The sequence below is a fragment of the Homarus americanus genome, unplaced genomic scaffold, assembly GCF_018991925.1.
Source record: "Homarus americanus isolate GMGI-L3 unplaced genomic scaffold, GMGI_Hamer_2.0 scaffold51859, whole genome shotgun sequence".
Lineage (NCBI taxonomy): Eukaryota > Metazoa > Arthropoda > Malacostraca > Decapoda > Nephropidae > Homarus > Homarus americanus.
Genome location: NW_024711292.1, coordinates 14,837,611 through 14,859,341, shown reverse-complemented (window position 1 = coordinate 14,859,341; position 21,731 = coordinate 14,837,611).

The following is a 21,731-nucleotide window of genomic DNA, read 5'->3' as shown; positions in this document are numbered from 1 at the left end:
TGGAGAGCATGATAGTCAACTACAGAACGAATGAAGTGAAGATAGAAAGTACGAGCATAGGTGATGTTAGTTCCATAGCCCTTGCCAACAAGGGTTCAGAGGGGTTTAATGCACTGCATTAGTTTGGCACGAAGGTTGCCGACAAAGTTTGCATCATTCACACAAATTCCAAGATATTTATAGGAGCTATATAGTTCCAAGAGCATGCTGTTAATGTTAAAGCCAAGAGGCAGAGGGTGAGCAGGACGAGGATTGAGGACCCTCGTCCTGTCAACAGATATTATGAGACCACATTCCACAGTCCTCCGAGCAAATACATCCAGCAAGGATTGGAGCCTGAGCTTAGTCTGTCTCATAATGCAGATATCATCAGCATAGCATATTACAGCCTCGTTTGACTGAACTGGAATGTCAGCAATAAGCTTTTGCATCAGTATATTAAAGAGCATAGGACTTAACACTCCTCCCTGTGGCGTGCCAAGCTCAAATGATCTCATTCTGGCACTTTTAACTCCCTTAAACAAAACACTGGCATACATGTTGGACAGATAACCCTTTATCCATGTCAGGAGGTTACCTTGGATGCCAAAATTACCTAGTTGCTTAAGTATAATGTCCCTATTAGCTACATCAATGGCTGATTTAAGGTCTATGAAGGCTGTTTATGTCTTATCTTTTGAGTGAACAAGATATTCTGCAAAGCATGTCTGTGTGCTACGCCCGGGCATGAACCCATACGGATTAGGGGCCAGTTTGTCTTTGACCTGAAACATGAGACGGTTGAGAGGAAGTCTTTCAAGGACTTTACACATACAGGATGTGAGTGAAATTGGCCTGAAGTTTGGATAGTTAGCTTTAGGGATTGGTACTATGTTTCCATGAGTCCATGTCTTAGGCAGAATACCCTGTGTGAGGCTTATTTGATACAGGTCAAGCAGTGTATGGTTAGGGATCTCATTCAACAATCTCAGGGTGTTATAGGTTATGGCATCTTCACCAGGGGAGGACGATTCACTTTTTATTAGTGCTGTTGTTAGTTCGTGGTGCGTTATAGGAAACTAGTTGGTAAGGTTTGGTGAGGAACAGGCTATTTCAATATTGAAACCCCTATTAATGTGTGTGGTTTTAAGATGCTGCTGTATGTCAGGAGGCAGGGAAGTGATTTGTGACACACTAGACCATTGGTCTAATAGCATGTCAGCATATGCTGCAGGGCTGTGATGAAGTTGGACTGGGGTGGGTGACTTGGTAATGGTTCTAATTTTGATCCAGCAGCGGTCGCTCCAGAGAAGTGTGAGGCAGAAATGCCAGCAGCGGCGTTTAGGAAATGGAGGCGATTCATGAAGTCGTGGGTACTGTTGAACGGATGGTCACAACTGGTGGCCACATCCCACATTCGCCTGAACTGTGTCCCTGCACTCCAAAGGGTGATTGACTCGAGATATCTCAACAATCAGTGGGAGTAGCTCTCGCCCTGGACGCCATCAGTGGAGTGGTTCTTCAATCGTCAAACCAAGCTGTGAAATGGAACGAGTTTTTCAACAGCAAACAAGGTGAAGAGGAGCCCATGAAAAGGTATTTTCAGCAAAGCTTCGCAGAGGCAGTGGAGTGTGAATTTAAATGACCCACCTGTGATAACGACCTCTCTGAGTACAATCTATTACGTAATATTATGGTGGGCCTGAGTAACCCAGTGTTGAAAATAGAAATTTTCCAGGGGCACTCGAGTTATAAGACTGTTGAAGTGCTTAGAAACAAGTGTATGTTATTTGAGGCAGCAGTGAGAGATGCTGGTGTATTGTGTCGTACGTCTGGCCAGGCAGTGGAGGGAACAGACACAGAGGCAGCGGCGGTTGGTGATGACGTCACGGGTGAGTCTGAGGTAGCTGCCGCCCGAGCTGGACGCCCCAATCGCGAAAACTGTGGGAACTGCAGCATGACACTTGCCTCCGGCAAAAGCAACTGCCCTGCAAGTGGGGCCACATGTCGCAATTGCTCTAAGGTTGGTCACTTCAAAAGGTGTTGTAGGAGTAAGACAGTCCTAAGTGCTTCTGTGGATGTGTCTGGTGCTGTTACAGTGGCAACAGCCCAGCTATCCCGCCACCCCAGGTTACAAGTGTTCGTGACCCAGGCTGGGGGCAATTCCCCCGCCACCCCTGTGCTGGCTGTGGCTGTCATGGGTGCTATGGTGTGTGTGGCAGGGCCATCCCTGCTCCGGGACATCGGTTTGTGTCCGGGGCAACTTTGGGCCCGTAATGGCCTGAGGGACGAGGCTAACAAACAGCTCAAGTGTCTAGGGTCTGCTCCCTGCCGCCTCAGTGTGAGCGAGGGGTCCACCGTCCAGGAGGTCTACATGTACTTCGTGCAGACGGCCAAGGCCCTCTACCTGTCACTGGAGGCCTGCAAGTGCCTCAACTTGGTGCCTGTCGACTTCCCGCTCCATAGGCGTGCTGTGGCTGTCATGGGCGATGGAGGGGGGCAGCACACTGCCGACGACCTACCTCCGAACCCTGGACCTGAGGGCAGTCATGTCCCTCCTAGGCCAGTTGAGATACCCTTGCCTCCTTTGGAGGAGAATGTGGCCAGCCATGACTGGCCACATTCTCTGGCCAGTCACTGCCAGTCATGACTGGTTCCCTTCACCATATCCACCTGACGCCCTGCACAACCCCCTATGCTTGTCACACACCTGCTCCCGTTCCGAAACACTGGGAAGCGGAGGTGAAGGCCCAGTTGAAGGAGGACGTCAGGAGAGGCGTCATCCAGCTCGTGCCTGCTGGTGAGGCTACGGAGTGGTGCGCCAGGATGGTTGTGGTGGCCAAGAAAAACGGTGAGCCCGGCGCACTGTAGACTTCCAACGCCTCAATGCAAGCTGTCTGAGATAGACGCACTACACACCTACACCATTCGACATAGTGTCCGGGGTGCCAGTGCACTCGTTCAAAACCGTCGTCGACGCCTTCTGGGGATTTCATCAGGTGGAGTTGGAGGAGGAGAGTAGACGCATGACCACATTCATCACGCCGTGGGGCCGTTTTTGATACTGCAGGACGCCCATGGGATATTGTTCAGCGTCAGATGCCTACACCAAGAGGTTTGACGATGCTATTCAGGATGTGTCCCACAAGTACAAATGCATGGATGACACTCTCCTCTATGTCTCCAGTGAGAAGGGGGCGTTCTGGCACATCTACGATTTTCTGGAGACCTGCGCTCGCACAGGTATCACACTGAAACCAGAAAGTTCTTGTTCTGCAGGAGAGAAGCCCAGTTTGTGGGGTTCCTCCTGGGGTGGGACCTCTACCAGCCCACTGCCCAACGTCTGTCATCCATCAAGGACTTCCCCATGCCTGATCAGCCATCAATTACTGACATCAGGTCCTGGCACGGCCTGGTTAATCAGTTGGCTCCCTTCCTCGCCACTGCACCTGTGATGGAGCCATTCCGTGAGGTCCTCAAGAAACTACTGGGCAAACGGATGTATTGGGGCGACCAGCTGCAGCTCAAGTTTCGCCAGGCCCAGGACACCATCTGTCAGTTGGCCAGGGACGACTTGGTGTACTACGACAAATCCACTGTCACTGCCACTGATTGTAGCAGGGAGGGCATCGGCTTCGTCGTCCTGCAACAATACTGTGCCTCTCCAGAGACGCCCTTCTGCTGCAGGGGAGGGTGGAAGTTGACTCTGTGAGATAGCTGACATCTGAGCACAGCCGAGACCGGCTACGCTGCAGTAGAAGGGGAGGCCCTGGCGGTGGTATGGTGCCTGCGAAAGGCCAGGCTGTTCCTCCTTGGCTGCCCGAACCTCATTCTGGTGCTGGACCACCACCCCTCAGTTGGCTTGCTAGGGGACAGAGACCTCGCGGATGTGGCGAATCTGCGTCTGTTCAGGCTCAAGGCGAAGACCCTGCAGTTCCGGTTCACGGTCAAGTACTTGCCAGGGAAGCGGAACTGTGCAGCTGATGCCCTATCCCGCTTCCCCTCCCTCAGGGCGGCGCCCGACGCAGAGGACACGGACCAAGAGGAAGACCTGTGCGCTGCAGTGTGTGTAGTCACAATCGCAGCACTGGATAAGGATGGGTGCATCACTATGGATGAAGACACCGTGTGCAAAGCGGCTGCAGACGACCCAGTATACCAGATTCTAGTGTCGAGGGTGCTAGCGGGCGACTGGCGCCCCCACAAGTCACAGGAGGTGGCCTGTCTGCGCCCGTACTTATCGGTGAGGGACAGGTTATCTGTGGACAGGGGATTGGTCACCTACACCTTTGACCAGGGCTGCGTGCACCTTGTCATCCCCGACTCCCTCCGCCACTGGGTCGCCGTTAACCTGCACGTGTGGCACCAGGACCTCGACTCCATGCTCAGGTGGGTTCGGCAGTCTGTCTATTGGCCTGGCATGGAGGGTGACCTGCAGCATCATCGGTCCCGGTGTGCTGCTTGTGAGACCCACGCCCCTTCCCAGCCTCCGGAGATGTTGGTCTTAACCCCAGCGCCAGACTATCCCTTTCAACAAGTGGTGGCCGATTTGTTCCACCTGCAGGTCCACACGTACCTAGCATATGCTGACCGACTCACAGGTTGGCTGGAGATCGCCCATTTCCCCAACGAGGCCACCTCTGGAAAGATAATCGCCCATCTGCGGGGTTACTTCACTAGGTGGGGGGCACCTGAGCAGATCTCCACGGATTTCCTCAATTCATGAGGGGTCGAGGTGAGCCTCTCATCGGCCCACTTAGATGGATGCTGGAAATTAATGAAATTCATTAAATCATCATCTATCAAGTACACAACGCATTGAATGCCGGAAGCAGAGTGAAATTCTATGTAGTGATACACCATAATCTCCTGGGTGAGTAATCAGTGTAAAGGTATCTGAGTTCTACGGTAAGAAAACTGCTTTCTTGCATTTAAAACGTAACAATTGGCGCCCGAACAGGAAACCAGACCGTGGATAATTGCACTATTGTATCGGCCACACCTACACCATGTCAGCTCGTGCAGCAGCTTTTGAGGAAGCACGTGACCTCGGGATGGAGGGGGCTGAGGCGGTTGCATACATGGAGAAGGCTTGGGTGAGAGAAGACAAGCAACGCGAGCATGAACAACTCTTAGCCCAGCTACAATTTCAGAAGGAAGAAAAGAAACTAGAACGAGAAGAGAGACAAAGGGAATGGGAGTTCCAACTGGCCTTGGCGGAAAGTAACCAAAATTCTTCTCCATTAGGAACTCCCACTCAAAACGTCACTTATAGGGAATTTCCCTCAGATTCCCACCTTTAAGGAGGGCAAATCCATGGAAATGTACATTTCCCGGTTTGAGCATCTCGCAGAAGCCTACGAGCTTGATGACAGCATTAAAGAATTTGAGTTCCTGAGCCTATTTGATGGGAAAGCCTTAGGGATTATTTGACGACTAGAGCGTCCTGAAAATAAATTCCCTGACATGAAGTCTGTGTGTATATTAAGTATGTTGTATGTATACCATGTATGTACTCTATATGAAAACATTACTTCTCTAGTCAGTAGCGTGTGGCAATGCCCCTGTTTCATGTCACCACACGCTTAGATAAATGTGCCTGGCGACATCTGGAAGCAGCTAATGTACCACTTACCACATGTCGCCTAAGAGGTCAGAGAGAGGTCAGTTGACCCATATAGGAGTGTAAGAACTACCAGCGCTTGTAAGCACACTCCTGTATATTTCCGTTAATAAGAACCTACAAAACTCTACAGGTGTTTATGTTCGCTCCTGTAGTTAGAACTAATTACCCCGAACATCTCCATGGCGCAGTGAGTATCAAGTCATCGATTAGGTAGAAATAAGTGCGTTCGTATAAAATCAAGACCGGTAGACCTCCTCCGTCAACTCCGTCATCCGTCGCCATTGTCTCCCACAAAAATTCGTTTGAATGACCAACCCGTTTTGAGCAGTGTGCAGTGACCTCAAGTTCCTGTGAAGTGTCTTAAGTGCCCCTCGTGTGTGTAGTGCTAAAGTGTGTGTCCTTGTTTTAAAGGATTCCCTAAGGTGGAAAGCTGATATAGGGCATTTGTGAGGAGATGTGTGTCAGCGCGCATCCTTCCCGGCTGTATCTCAAGGGTAACTGATCAGTTGCTCCGCGCCCCACCGCCTCCCTCATCGCTCCTCCCACCCATCCCTCCAACACACACCAACCCACGCACGAACACACTGACTGCAGTAATGTCTTCATATATATTTTATATATATATATATATATATATATATATATATATATATATATATATATATATATATATATATATATATATATATATATATATATATATATATATATATATATATATATATATATATACTTGGCTAAGGTACTCGTTGTTTCCATTATGATTATCTTATCCATTTTCATTGTGGATTTACATAAATATATATATATATATATATATATATATATATATATATATATATATATATATATATATATATATATATATATATATATATATATATATATATGTATATATATATATATTGTCATGGGTTGCGTTGAGGCTTACCCACGCAACCAACTCCAAAGTTTGTTTTACCAGAGATAAGACGCCCGGCGAGGCATAACTGGGACATGTATTTTTCAATTAGTGTATGTTAGCCAGCCTTTAGGGGGGTGGGCAGTGAAACAGTGTTGTACTGTTCATCGCTTCACACCCAAAAACCTCATTTTAAGTAGTATCCCCTGAGCCATGGGTTAGTTAAGAAGTCGTCTTGACTCTCTCCCTCCTGAAAGGGGGGCGGGACACCACACCACACAGAGTCCTCCACCGCCACTCCGTCCTGTGAACCGTCGTCGACACGAGACTAAGCGTGTTAACCTAGGTTTGTTATCCCCGTGGAAATATCACGTGTGGATGCCTGGTTGCGACAAGAGCAATCCAGGCTGGCCTATCAAACCTACAGTAAATGGTTAATTAATTCACGCTTACAGAGTTCTCCTGCACGACACCCGTCTACAGTGACCGTGATCGACACGAGACTAAGTGTGTTAACCTAGGTTTGTTATCCCCGTGGAAATATCACGTGTGGAAGCCTGGTTGCGACAAAAGCAATCCAGGCTGGTCTATTGCACCTAAATGGTTAATTCAAGTCACGCTTACCAGTTCTCCTTGCCGCGACAACCGTCTATAGTGACTGTCAGTGACGCGAGACTATGTGTGGTAACCCAAGAGTACTTTTTGTTGTTATGGCCGTGGGAAGAAGTTCTTGTGATGAAGCCTGGTTGCAACAAAAGCAATCCAGGCTGGCAGTAAATGTATCACTTGAAGAATTAAGGCTCTGTGAAGTCATACCCAAAGTAGAGTAATCACATGTGTCCCCAAGTTGAAAATTCTCTTTTAGAAGATTAATTTTATTCCAGCATGAACGTGAGTGATTCATATATCCATGCAACTTGTAAATCATTGTATGGAAGCTTGACAAATAAATGTAAGTGCAATTATCTGCCCGTATCTGTGATCCTATCTTATTATTACTGAAGGTAATGACTGATTGGTTATGACAAAGTATAACCAATAACTTAGATGGATGTTGGAAATTTAATGGAATTCATTAAATCATCATTTATCAAGTATAAATCATGGAATGTCGAGTGGTGGAGTGAACTTCTACGTAGATACGCCATAATCTCCTGTAAGTAACCAGTGTGAAGGTATCGAACTCTACGGTAAGAAATAAGAAATACGACATATTATTATCTTTATATAATATAATCCACTCACTACCACTGATTCATAAAACCATGACAATTGGCGCTAGACCGCGGATAATTGCACTCTTGTCAGCAGTTGTGCAAATATATTGTACTACGAATGATTACTAGTACATTTGAGGGGACCCTAAATTTGAATCTGAAGTTAAGGTGGAAATATATTGTGATTATATATATATATATATATATATATATATATATATATATATATATATATATATATATATATATATATATATATATATATATATATATATATATATATATATATATATATATATAATATACTGATAACCACAAGGAAAGTAGAAACACAAAGTTCCCAAGCTTTCATTGTAATTCACTTCTTACAGGGATGTGAATTACACGAAAGCACTTGGGAACTTTGTGATTTCTTCTTTCCTTGTGGTTATCAGCATATACCTAGATCACGCACACCTACAGTGATTTACTTGCATATATATATATATATATATATATATATATATATATATATATATATATATATATATATATATATATATATATATATATATATATATATATGTATTTATATATATATATATATATTTAAGTTACTTATCTGTGTATTCAATTAATTTCTTTGTCTCAGATCTGGTTGATACGACGGGCTGACTGGTCGACACTGATTCGAGATACAATATACAGATAAAGTAATTATGCCCCGGGCCTCACGCAGGGGTGTCCCTAGCGTCCAGATGAATCAGATGGATGACAGCTCTACAGAGATGGATGACCAGTCAGAGCGCGACGCCCCACCATCTCCCAACACATCTCCCAGCCACACCCCTCGACCCTCAACCTCGTCCTCAGAGATAATTGCTCTGATGAAGCTTATGAGGGAGGAAAGGCGTGATGACGAAGCGAGAAGATAACGGACGGTTTGCATTTTTGATATCTAGCCTCACTGCTAATCAAGCCCTTGGCCCTTCCACTACTCCGGTACCGACTGGCTCAGATACCTCGTCAACGCCCTCTACCAAAGTGGTTGTCCAACCCCCACCCACCTTGAAGCCTGATGAAACTTTCCAGACTTTTCATGAGTGGCGGCGACGGTGGACTGATTATGCTACAATGGTGGATCTCCAGAGCTTGCCACAGCCGAAACAACTCATTCACCTACGTATGTGCCTGTCTTTGGGTACGCAGGATGTGTTGGAACACACGTTGCAAGTGCCCCCGACGTCTTTGTTGTCTGTACAGGAGGTACTGGATGTTCTAGAGCGGCACATCAAAGGTCAGCGGAAAGAAGCTCTCCACAGGAGGGAAGTGTTTAGCTGTAGACAGATTGAGGGCGAGACTTTTGACGATTTCTATGTACGACTCAAGAGAGCCTCGGAAGAGATAGACATACGATCCCGGTAATCACCAGCAGTGCGAGGAGACCCAGTTGAAGCAGGTGATCCTGATGGGTGTTAAGGACGAGGAGCTTGTCCAACGCCTCACCTCCCTCGACTCTTCCTCCTCTCTTAAGGATGTATTGACAGTATGTCGCTCCTATGAAGCTGCCAGGTGTGCTACCTCTGCCATCCGAGCTCCCCCTACAGCTGTACGGGCTATGTCCCAGTACAAGAAAGACAAGAAGTCTACCCCAACGCCTACGCCCACCACGCCCACGCCCGGCTCCCTTTGCAACAGGTGTGGTAGGTAGCACGGAACACAGGTGTGTCCAGCCGCTGAGTCTACCTGCGACAGTTGTGACTGCAAGGGCCAAACGAATCCAATGCAATGTGTGTGGTCGTCTGGGCAACTACGACAAGTGTTGCCCGACAAACATACCCAAGGGACAGCGTCGGCGGAAGCAGCAGCGCCCTTCCACCAGTGATGGCCACCCACAGCCGCCAATTCAAAGGCACGACGACCCAGGAAAAAGCCCGACCCATATTAGGAGGGTGTACTCCTCCTCGCGTCCAAGGACCAAAGTCCCCCAGCACGTCAGCGTCATCGTGACCTACGGCAGTGTGTCATCCTGTCTCGAGATGCTGCCCGACACCGGCGCTGAGGCTACGGTCATCGGTCCCAGCATTTGCAATGCTTGGGGCTCTTTCCAAGTGACCAAGGACCGCCTCCCAAGGACCTTCGCGTCACGGCAGACGGTTCACAGATGGCCCCAGCCCTAGGTTTACTCTATGCACATGTCACCTTTGGCAACAGGTCGTGTCAAGCCTGGATTGACGTGCATAATGGTGTCCCGACCCCTTTGCTGTCCTACAGACATTGCCAAGAGTTGGCCATCATCTCCCAGGACTTCCCAACACCGATTCTCGAGGTAAAATACGCCAACAGGGTGCACGAAGGGAGCAGCAACTACCTTGCTGCCGCCCTACCCCTACCTCTGGCCAGTGACACCTCTCCTTCGGTAGTTGTCGCTGCTGCTTCACGTCCCCACGCCTTGGCTCGCCTCCACGACAGTCACCGTGGAGCCGAGGCCACCAAACGGCGTGCAAGACAGACTGTGTTCCGGCCTGGCATCGACCCCGACATCTCCAATGCTTTCCAGGCGTGTAAGCCACGCCAAGTACTACAACCCAGCCAGCAGCAGAAACCTTTCACGAGTGACGACAACCCCACCCGCCCCTTTGAATAAAGGAAGTGATCACTGGTGAGGGCCTGTTTGTTACAAGAGCACTCCAGGTAGGGCTAATAGATCTAACGATTAATTCTCCAGGTTGACAAACTCTCCCTTATAACTTACGGGACTGTGGCGCGAATGTGAGTGACTGACATATCCATGCAAATTATAGTCCAGTGTATGGAATTGTGCCAAATAAACGTAATTGCAATTATCTGCCCGTATCTGTGACCCCTCTATTATTATTATTACAAAAGGTAATGACTGATTGGTTATGACAAAGTATAACCAATAGCTTAGATGGATGTTGGAAATTAATGGAATTCATTAAATCATCATTTATCAAGTACACAACGCATTGAATGCCGAAAGCAGAGTGTAATTCTACGTAGTGATACACCACAATCTCCTGGGTGAGTAATCAGTGTGAAGGTTCTATGGTAAGAAAACCACTTTCTTACATTTAAAACGTAACACTAGTGTCTAAGTGCAAATCCGACACCATGTATTGGTGAAGGGAGTCACATTTATACATTATCACAGTTCCATTGAAGGTAGGTAAAATTTAACGTACGAGTCTTTGAGGACGAGAGAGGAGGGAGGCGGCCACTCACTGATGACATAACCTGATATCACAGGAACAACGACCCTCTGATGACTCTTGATCCCCGGCTGGCATTTAGGGTCACGACTGGCTGGCTGACTGGCTGGCGGTAAGAGAAGGCTAACCCACGTATGGCTCTTATGTCCACCCCGAGCAGATAGTGATGGTCATGATGGGTTGATTCCAATAAGTTTTAGCCTGAAATGGAGACCAGGAGAAGCGATCTATCAATGAGAGGAGATTAGTGGTAAGTCGAAGTCAAAGTCCACCACTTAGAGGACGTAAAACCGGGCTCATTTAGAAGTCAATGTTGTCAAAGAAGAAGTCATGATGAGCACAGTATGGAGGCCATTTTTTTTCCTTTGAAGTCAATTATCACGTCTCAGAAGAAGTCAAGCATTGCATTTGAAATCCCCCCTCAGGAGTAAATTGAAGTTTAGAATGCAAAACGTTTTGAAAGAGTAGAACTCAAAGTGTGTTAAAGCCTGAATGGCTTACGTTAGTGCAGGCATGATGACGTAAATGTTACTGGTCGAAGTGGTCGAGGATGAAACCGGGTTGGATTTTTCCCTGTAGTGACGCCATATATATATATATATATATATACATATATATATATATATATATATATATATATATATATATATATATATATATATATATATATATATATATATATATATATATATATATATATATATACATAGATCAGATTCATGTGAGTAATGTCACTGTTCACTGCCATGCAGGACAGAGGTTCGTACACAAGGAAATGCATTATATTCATTAGCAGTATATATAGGTCAAAGTCATGTGGGTGATGTCACTGTTCGCTGCCATGCAAGACAGTGGTTCATATACATTGGACGTCATATTCTAATTGAAGACTAATCAGTGTGGGCTAGCAAATTTGGATAAACAGCAAGAATGTCCCCAAGCACCCCCGATTCAATGTAGTAATTGCAAAGTTCATGATATAATAAGCCAGGTGGCCTGAAGTCTTTGACAGTGTCACATTCAATAATATAGTGTTCAGGTGTAAGTTTTAAAGATTTAACACAAAGTTTACATGCTGAGTGTTCCGGTATGGGTACAGCGTTACTAACTTGCCAGATGTGTCTGTATCCTAGCCTAATTCTGGCCACGACTATATCACATTGTCTGGTTCTGTCCTTATGCTGGCCATACCGGTAGCTCTTGTCACAAAATTTGTCATATTTACTAATGCTACAACTGCCAGGTCTCTCTGCATTTCTCACTTCTTCTAGATCAGGGTTCATGAATCTGACTTGAATATTTTTAAGAACAGCATTGGACAGGCCAAGGTCACGGTCAACATTTTGTTTCTTACATGCCCCATTGGCCAGTCTATCAGCACGGTCATGATACCTAATTCCAACACGGGACGGAATCCACACAAATTCGATACGAGAGTTGTTCTCATTAGCAGGTATCACATTTATTTTAATATCACATACAACCTTAGACATAGAACCTGTCGGGCCATTCATTGATTTCAAAGCACTTTGAGAGTCACAGAATATCACCTCACCTCCATTTTCTTTAAGGTAGTCTGTAGCTAAGTAGATGAGAGAGCGAAAGGAGAGAGGAAGAGGAGAAGGAAAAAGGAAAGGATGGAAAAGATTGAGAGAAGAGTGAAGGGTTAATGGAGGGGAGGAAAATGGTATGAGGAAGAGCAGGAAAGGGGGAGATGACACGAATGGGGTTAAAGGTGCAAGAGAGGGAGAGAAAAGTAAAGGGATAAAGGAGAGAGAGAGCGAGAGAAGAGTCAAGGAATGAGGGAGGGAGGGAGGGAGGGAGGGAAAAAGAAAGGGGGAAAGGGCGGGAGGGAGGAAAAAAGAAAGAGGAAAAGGGAGGGAGAGAGTGAGTGAAGAGTGAAAGGAATTAGGGAGGGAGAGAGGGAGAAAAAATAAAGGGAATAAAGGAGGAAGACAGCGAGCGAAGAGTGAAGGGAATAAGGGAGGGAGAGAGTGAGAGAAGAGTGAAGGGAATAAGGAAGGGAGAGAGGAAGAAATGGTAAGTAAAGATAAAAGTTATGGGAAAGAGTTTGAAGAATCGAACGAGAAGATAAATAGTATTAAGGAAGAGTGAGAGAAAGAGAAAGACCATTCCTCTTCACGTAACCCCCTCACCACTTCCTCCCTCCTTCATCACTCCTCACTCCTCTCACTACCTCTCCCAGTCCCTCGTTATAGGGGTCAAGTCCAACACGTCTAGAGCAGAGCCTTTGTGTGATCACAATGGTTTGAGGGTCGAGGAGCTGCTGAACACACCCCTTCAAAGGTCCTTTGTCGGGGTGAGATTCCTGATTCCCAGAGATTCGTACGTTTCACATACACACACACACACACACACACACACACACACACACACACATTATATCATTATAGCATATTATATCATTATGTCTAAATCAAATGTAAGTCTGTATATTTTCAGCCACCGGCTGCAACTCTATTAATAAACCGTTTATTATTATTATTATTATTTTATTATTACACACACACACACACACACACACACACACACACACACACACACACACAGTCATGATATGTATTGTCATATATACATTAGTATCATATGTTTGCTCCCGTGGCAATATATTTTAAGACAACAAATATGCATGAAGGATTTCTTTTCCTCGCTGTGCTTATAGTGTATCAGATGATCTTTTCATAACATTTGAGTTATCCAACATCACCATCTTTGATAGGAAGATCATGTAAAAGTAAACGTTACAAAACAGTTTTATTTCAATTTTTTTTTGTGTATCTATAACTGTAGTGATAGACTAACTTCAGCCAATCATACACTTTCACCTAACCTGCGAGTTGAAAAGTAACAGCGGTAACTCGCAATATGTCAAGGGCTCGAGCCTCGACCCTGACAACGTGAGAAGGGTGTTATCCAGTGTGACCCTACCAAACACCACAGGTTTCCCGGTCCACGGTTTCCTCCTGTACTAACACTGGATAAAACGCCCAAACGGGTAGTAAGCTGATAAGTGGCGAATATGAAAAAAAACAACCAATAACAAAGGGATCAGCAGATGATAAAACACCCAAACGTAAACCTAACCAAACCTAACCTAACATAAACTAAACTAATAAAACCTAACCTAGCCAAACATCACCTAATACGACATAACCCAACCTAACCTAACATGACCTAACATGATACCAACTAACCTTACATAACTAAACCTAATCTAACTTAATCTAACTATATAACATATACCGTAACATAGAGCCAGATATTATCCTCATAAATTCGCATGGTAAGAAAAACTCAGAAAAAAATAAAAATATTTAACTACACAGTCTACCAAAAAACAATCAAGACACACATGATGGCATTGCCATAGCCATCAAACGAAACATAAAACACAAGATACACGACTCATTTCAAGAAAACTTTCTGACGATCGAAATTAACTGTCCAACAGGACCTATTATTATCGGCACCTGTTACCTCCCTCCGAGAAGACCCATATTCCCACTAGCAGACATGCTCAAACTGAGGAGAAGAAATATAACATCATATTTTCTGGGTGACCTAAATGCACGACACCGCGTGTTGGGGCACCAGGATAACAACGCCGTAGGGTCAGATTTTAAACACATTACTGAGTCACGGCAACGCACTACACCTTGGCCCGGAATACCCCACATACATCAGAGCAGGTCAAATTGGACACTCAGACATAGTACTAACAAACCAGCATCACCATCTTAACCTGCAAATGGAACCCGGCCCAATAACCACCAGTGACCATCTCCCTATCTTAGCCACACTCTCCACGTCGCCAATACAGATCCCTGCCAGGATGAGATACAGCTACAGCCGGTCCAACTGGGAGGAATTCCAAGAGGAGTTAAGCAATCACCAAATCACCCAACTAAACAACAAACACACTTCCCAAATAGACAACACACTACAGATATGGTACGAAAACGTGAGCCAAGCAATGGAACACCATATACCCAAGACCACTCACCGTACATTACCACACCCTCAATACTCACATCAATCAAGAATTCTACAGACACACTTCAGTAATTTATTAAAATTAATCATAGAACAAGGATGGACGCCAGAATACAGAAGACAATATTACACCATACACGAACAACTAAGAAACATGTCCAAAGAAGCATACGTGAATAACTGGGAGAAACTAATAACAGACACAGAAGCAATTTACCACAACCCGAAAGAATTCTGGAGGAAAATTAAACACCTAATGGGAATCTCCAGCAACGAATAAAACTATATTATAAACAGCAACCAAATCAAATTAACTGAACCCAAAGAACAAGAACCTGAATTAAGGAAATACTGGAGCAAAATTTTTCAAATAAGCCAGGAAGACAACCTGAACTGTATGAACACCGAGCAACAAGTAACCAATCACATGACACACACAACCCACATAGACATAAACATTCTTGACTATTTTTCCACACTGATCAAACTAATCACCGCAGAGGAAATACGCAAAACAATAAACAGTTTCAAGAACAAGGCCCCGGGCATCAGTAAAATAAACAAACCCATACTCCACCATCTACCAATCAACATGATACTCCAACTCAGAAACATTTTTAATGCGTCACTTGCCTCTGGTTACTACCCAAGGAAATTTAAAACAGCAAGCATCAGACTTACTGTATACCAATACAAGGTAAATCCCCCACTCAAGTATCAAATTACAGACCAATCTCTCTTCTAGAAACACCGGGAAAAGTCCTAGAAAAAATCATTAACCACCGACTGAGAATACACCTCGAACTTGAAGACAAATACAACCCCAGATAGCACGGATTTTGAAAACACAGAGGAACCCATACAGCCTTAGACCTAATTTACGAAAACATAGCAAACGCAATGCACAACAGAGATCAATGTAACGTAGTAATGAGGGACGTATCAAAACTATTCGACAAGGTCTGGCACTTATGGCTCAAATACAAAATTACTATCCAAGAAATCCCCAACAAATTTACTTCTTTTCTTTGTAACTTCCTTAACAACAGAGAGGCTAAAATTATCATTGGTAACCACATAGCCCCAAGCATCAAGTTATACAGCGGAGTACCACAGGGAAGTAACCTCTCGCCAACACGCTACACAATATGCACAGGGGGCATGCCACCTCCTACACACGGAGAATACATAGCTTATGCTGATGGCGTCACACTAAATCATCCGACATCCAGGCAAGGGCAAACAGATGATGGCACGAAAAACAGCCCACGCCATCGAACAAATCAACGAATATGAAAAAAAGTGGAAAATACAAACCAATACACAGAAACTAAAGATCATTACATTGCCAAAATATACCCAGCACCAATCACAGTCAACAACGTACCTATACAATACTCCAACGAAGGCAAAATTCTGGGACTCACAATAACAAGAACAGGCATAGCAAAACACATAACACAATGCAAAATGCTTGCCCAATCACAACTCACAAAACTAGGAAGATTTTGCAAAATGGACACCAAAATTCAACTACACCTATTCAAAGCACTTGTCCGCTCCCACCTGGAGTATCCACCAATACCACTCAGCACGATCAGCAAAACCAGCTAACTTAAACGTCAATCAGTACAAAACAAAGCTATCCCTAGAGCATCAAAGTAACTCCCCCCATACACCACCAAAATACAAGAACCTCACGAATTATACAATATCGAACCACTGAACACTCATACACAGAGAATCTGTAGCAAACTTGAAGAGTTAGAGAACCCAATATTCTCCCAGTTAAAAGAATAAGTAACTACTAAAACACAGAGGTGGTGGCCCAAGAGCATCCATGCTAACATAGAAGAACAAGACTCTATTTTCTTTCTTTCATTCTCTGTATTCGTATGTGGTGGAGGGAAGAGGAGCAAGAGGAGGGAGGAGGAGGCTGGTCTGTGGTTAGACTAGCTTCACACCCGAGGGGGAGAGGGGAAAGGGAGAATGGATGGGGACGATGATAAATGGGGAATAGGAATAACATGCGTTAACTGAGACATTAGGGGGAACAGGTGATAGGTGTGGTGTTAATCAGGACTTACTGTATCACTGCATACCACCAAGACCACTTCGGAGGACATACTCTACTTCATACACAAGGAGGAAATTGAGAACTAGTCATAACGGTTCTTCGTTTATTAATGATATTACTCAGAATGAACAGTTACACTTTCAAAACAATAACCTATTTCCCTAGCTAGTTAAACAGGGGTCACGTGAATCACAATATATTTCGTGAAAGGGATAAACCTTAAGTGTACTTCCTTAAAGATATATATATTGCCATGCTGAAGACCTGCCCACCCACATACGTCTACACTTCACTACCTCTAACCAGACTGTGTGTTTGAAAACCGAGTGCCTGTCTTGCTGGGGTACGAACTCAGCTTCCTGCCAATCAGCACAGGTAGGGCTATGACGTCACACTCACAGGTCACTGTGATTGACTCATTTCTCAGGCTTCTCAGGCACTCCTGGCTTTGGCGGGAACACTGTCGTATAGGCGTTATGACAGGTAATCTTTGTCTAAGCTGAATTTTCATATGTATTTCCTCTAAAACATGACACCATTTACTCTAAAAAAAACATGGCATTGTTACAATCAAGGTGGGAGGCAGTGCACAGTGGTGTATAATGAAGAGGAGGAGGAAATTTTGCTGCTGACTCTAGGAATGTCTAGGAAAAGAAAAAAAAGTGGGTACATGAAACAAAGGTGAAAAGACCAAACTTTGGCGGATACCATCATCTTGTGCAGGAGCTTTCAGTTGATGAAGAAAAATTTAGACAATATTTCACATTCTCGCACACTCAGCTCAATGAAGTTATATTAATGATTGAAAAGGATATCAAGAAACAAGATACAAACTATAGGCAGTCCATAAGCCCCAAGGAAAGGCTGGCCATTACCTTTAGGTAAGTTAAACCGAAATTCAGTCCATGATTGCCAAATTGCTCTAGTGCGCATGCGCGATGAAAATACGCCGAGGAAAAATAGCACAGGAAGCAATCTGGCATGGTGCATATCAGGTCTGAAAAGCCTCATTGAAAAACAACAAAAGCAATTCAAAGCCACGTAATTTCCATCCGCAGTATAGCTAGCATAGCATCCTGTGTGAAACGGCCTGAGGCAATGTGAGATGTAGGCAGGTTGAAGATAAGTTTCCATCCGCAGCATTGCAAGCATAGCATCTGGTGTGAAACGGCCTGAGGCAATGTGAGATGTAGGCTGGTTGAAGATAAGTCACGGCACCTGTAGATGATGAGAGAGCTGCTGCTGAAGACTTTGCTGCAGTGGGTTATGTTGCCGAATGTCCAAGATTAAACCTCCAAGATGATAATCCCTGGGCGATCCTGTTAGCCGAAAACATGAAGGAGGTCCGTGGCTAATTGGAAACATACTCCATACACTCCATACATCAGCAGGTTACTCACTCGAGGCATAACTGTACAAATTTGGAGAAACCGTTTTATTACATGTGCTAACAGACTAAAACATTTTTTAGATAAAGATAAAGAAGAAGTTATATTTTCATATACAGTATGTTAGTCTTCTCTAAGGTAATTTTCTCTTTACGAATCAGGGTAGATTTCTCTAGAGGAAGGATTTATTTAATTTTCATGATTGGATTAGGGAAAGTTAACAAGGGAATATGGTTCATCTCTCGTACGTATTTCTCCAGGTCTGACTCAATATGCCTGGAAGAACAGGTTTCATTAAAGTTTAAGTTTATTAATTTGAAATTTTCCTTCTATCTCAAGTAAGAATAACGCAGTCAAGATCCTCCAAGGATTTAAAAATATCGTGAGATTATTCCAGAGCAGCTTGAGATTCTATGTGAGTAGCGTTAGTCAAGAACTGATACGTTTACCTGTTTAGGACTCCTCATGTTATTTATATAACCATGATGTCCTGTTTCAGTAGTATGAGAAATTCTCATATTTCTACATTTAAATATGTATATTACAAAATCTGCCGGCTTTTCATGACATGGCGGACACTGACACTAGGGTTTGTCTCCCGGGATCTCGGAATCTCGGGATCCCGGGATCCTGAAGGATAAATTCTTATATTATTTCCCTGGAAAAATACCAAGACTCTAGGGATTTCCTAATTTTTGCAAATCATAAAAAAATAGGAGAACAAATAAAACTATAATGGACAAATTGGAAATATCATATTTGTGATCATTGTGTTTCATATTCCTTAAATATTATTGCACCTACACGTTCACATCGCGTCCGTCTGTCCAATCATTTCATGAATCACGAGGATCTCTGGCAGGGAACGGAGCTAGTTCCCCCTCTTCACAATGCCTCATAAGGGTGTACATGTGTTAGACATAATTTGGAACAGATTTTTAATGTCTTTCGGCAGGACTGTTTATAACTAAAATGAGAACAAAGTTGAATGACCGCAGTATTGACTGCTTGTGCTTCCTTAAAGGTTATTTAAAAAATACGAAATTTTCATGGTTTTGGGGTGGTTCGGTGGTAGTAGGAGTGGATTATATTATATAAAGATAATAATATGTCGTATTTCTTATTTCTTACAGTAGAGTCCGATACCTTCACACTGATTACTTACAGGAGATTATGGCGTATCTACGTAGAAGTTCACTCCACCACTCGACATTCCATGATTTATACTTGATAAATGATGATTTAATGGATTCATTTAATTTTCAACATCTATCTAAGTTACTGGCTATACTTTGTCATAACCAATCAGTCATTACCTTTAGTAATAATAAGATAGGATCACAGATACGGGCAGATAATTGCACTTACATTTATTTGTCAAGCTTCCATACAATGATTTACAATTTGCATGGATATATGATTCACTCACGTTCACGCTGTAATAAAATTAATCTTCTAAAAGAGAATTTTAACTTGGGAACACATGTGATTACTCTACTATGGGTATAACTTAACAGAGCCTTAATTCTTCAAGTGATACATTTACTGCCAGCCTGGATTGCTTTTGTTGCAACCAGGCTTCCGCACGAGAACTTCTTTCCACGGGCCACAGCAACAAAAAGTACTCTTGGGTTACCACACATGGTGTCGTGCAGGAGAACTCTGTAAGCGTGACTTGAATTAACCATCTAGGTGCAATAGACCAGCCTGAATTGCTTTTGTCGCAACCAGGCTTCCACACGTGATATTTCCACGGGGATAACAAACCTAGGTTAACACGCTTAGTCTCGTGTCGACCTTCCACGGCCATAACAACAAAAGGTACTCTTGGTGTACCACACATAGTCTCGCGTCACTGAGTCACGGTAGACGGTTGTCGCGGCAAGGAGAACTGGTAAGCATGACTTGAATTAACCATTTAGGTGCAATAGACCAGCCTGGATTGCTTTTGTCGCAACCAGGCTTCCACACGTGATATTTCCACGGGGATAACAAACCTAGGTTAACAAGCTTAGTCTCGTGTCGATCACGGTCACAGTAGACGGGTGTCGTGCAGGAGAACTCTGTAAGCGTGAATTAATTAACCATTTACTGTAGGTTTGATAGGCCAGCCTGGATTGCTCTTGTCGCAACCAGGCATCCACCCGTGATATTTCCACGGGGATAACAACCTAGGTTAACCCACTTAGTCACGTGTCGACGACGGTTCACAGGACGGAGTGCGGTGGAGGACTCTGTGTGTTGTGGTGCCCCGCTCCCTTTCAGGAGGGAGAGAGTCAAGACTACTTCTTCACTAACCCATGGCTCAGGGGATACTACCGAAATGAGGTTTTTTTGGTGTGAAGCGATGAACAGTACAACACTGTTTCACTGCCCACCCCCCTAAAGGCTGGCTGACATACACTAATTGAAAAATACATGTCCCAGTTATGCCTCGCCGGGCGTCTTATCTCTGGTAAAACAAACTTTGGAGTTGGTTGCGTGGGTAAGCCTAACGCAACCCAAGACAGAAATATTAATTATTGTGGTTTAGTAACTTTAAAAGCAAGAAAAATACAGGATTATTTTATTAACACATTTCAAATGCAGGAAAGTCTTATGTTTTCCTTAAGTGAGCTGTATGCTTTAGTCATTTCTAAAGCAATAAAGACTATTTTCCTCTAACTATAGTAACAGTGGTCTGTGGTATAGCTGTGAATGGATAAGTCTAAATGCCATATGAACAATTTAGCCTAAATTTGTAAAAACACAAGTGAAATTTGGTGTTGGGTAAAAATAATATAATGTAAACTTACATTTTTGCTTTAGTGTGAAGTAAAATTACGCTTTGTGTTTGTTTTTTAATATTTTTCTAGTGTCATTAAAAACACTAAATGAAATACTAACTACTGTAATAAGCAATGTAAAAGCACTTTTTACAATGAAACTCTAAAGGTTCAATTTATTTTTGTGTTTTATTACCCTTATTTACATAAACTAGGATAACCCGAGATCCCGGGACTAGAACTGTTTTTGTCCTGGAATCCCGGGATGTTGACAATACCCTAAAATTAAAAACCCTAACTGAGACCCTAAGCACGCCACTCCTTTCAAAGCAGCAAATGGTTATACCACCTATTTGTTTACCAGAAAAAACACGTCCATTTATCACTATAGTAAAACGCGAAACAGTGTTAAATAAAACAGAAGTAAAATTGGCAGTAGAAAGAGATATTAAAGATCTAGTGAATTTTTTAGAAAATTTAAATATAGAAGGAAGGGGTTTAAAGACTTGCAAGCCGCGATTAACATAGTTAAGGTATTCCCGCCTAAATCCA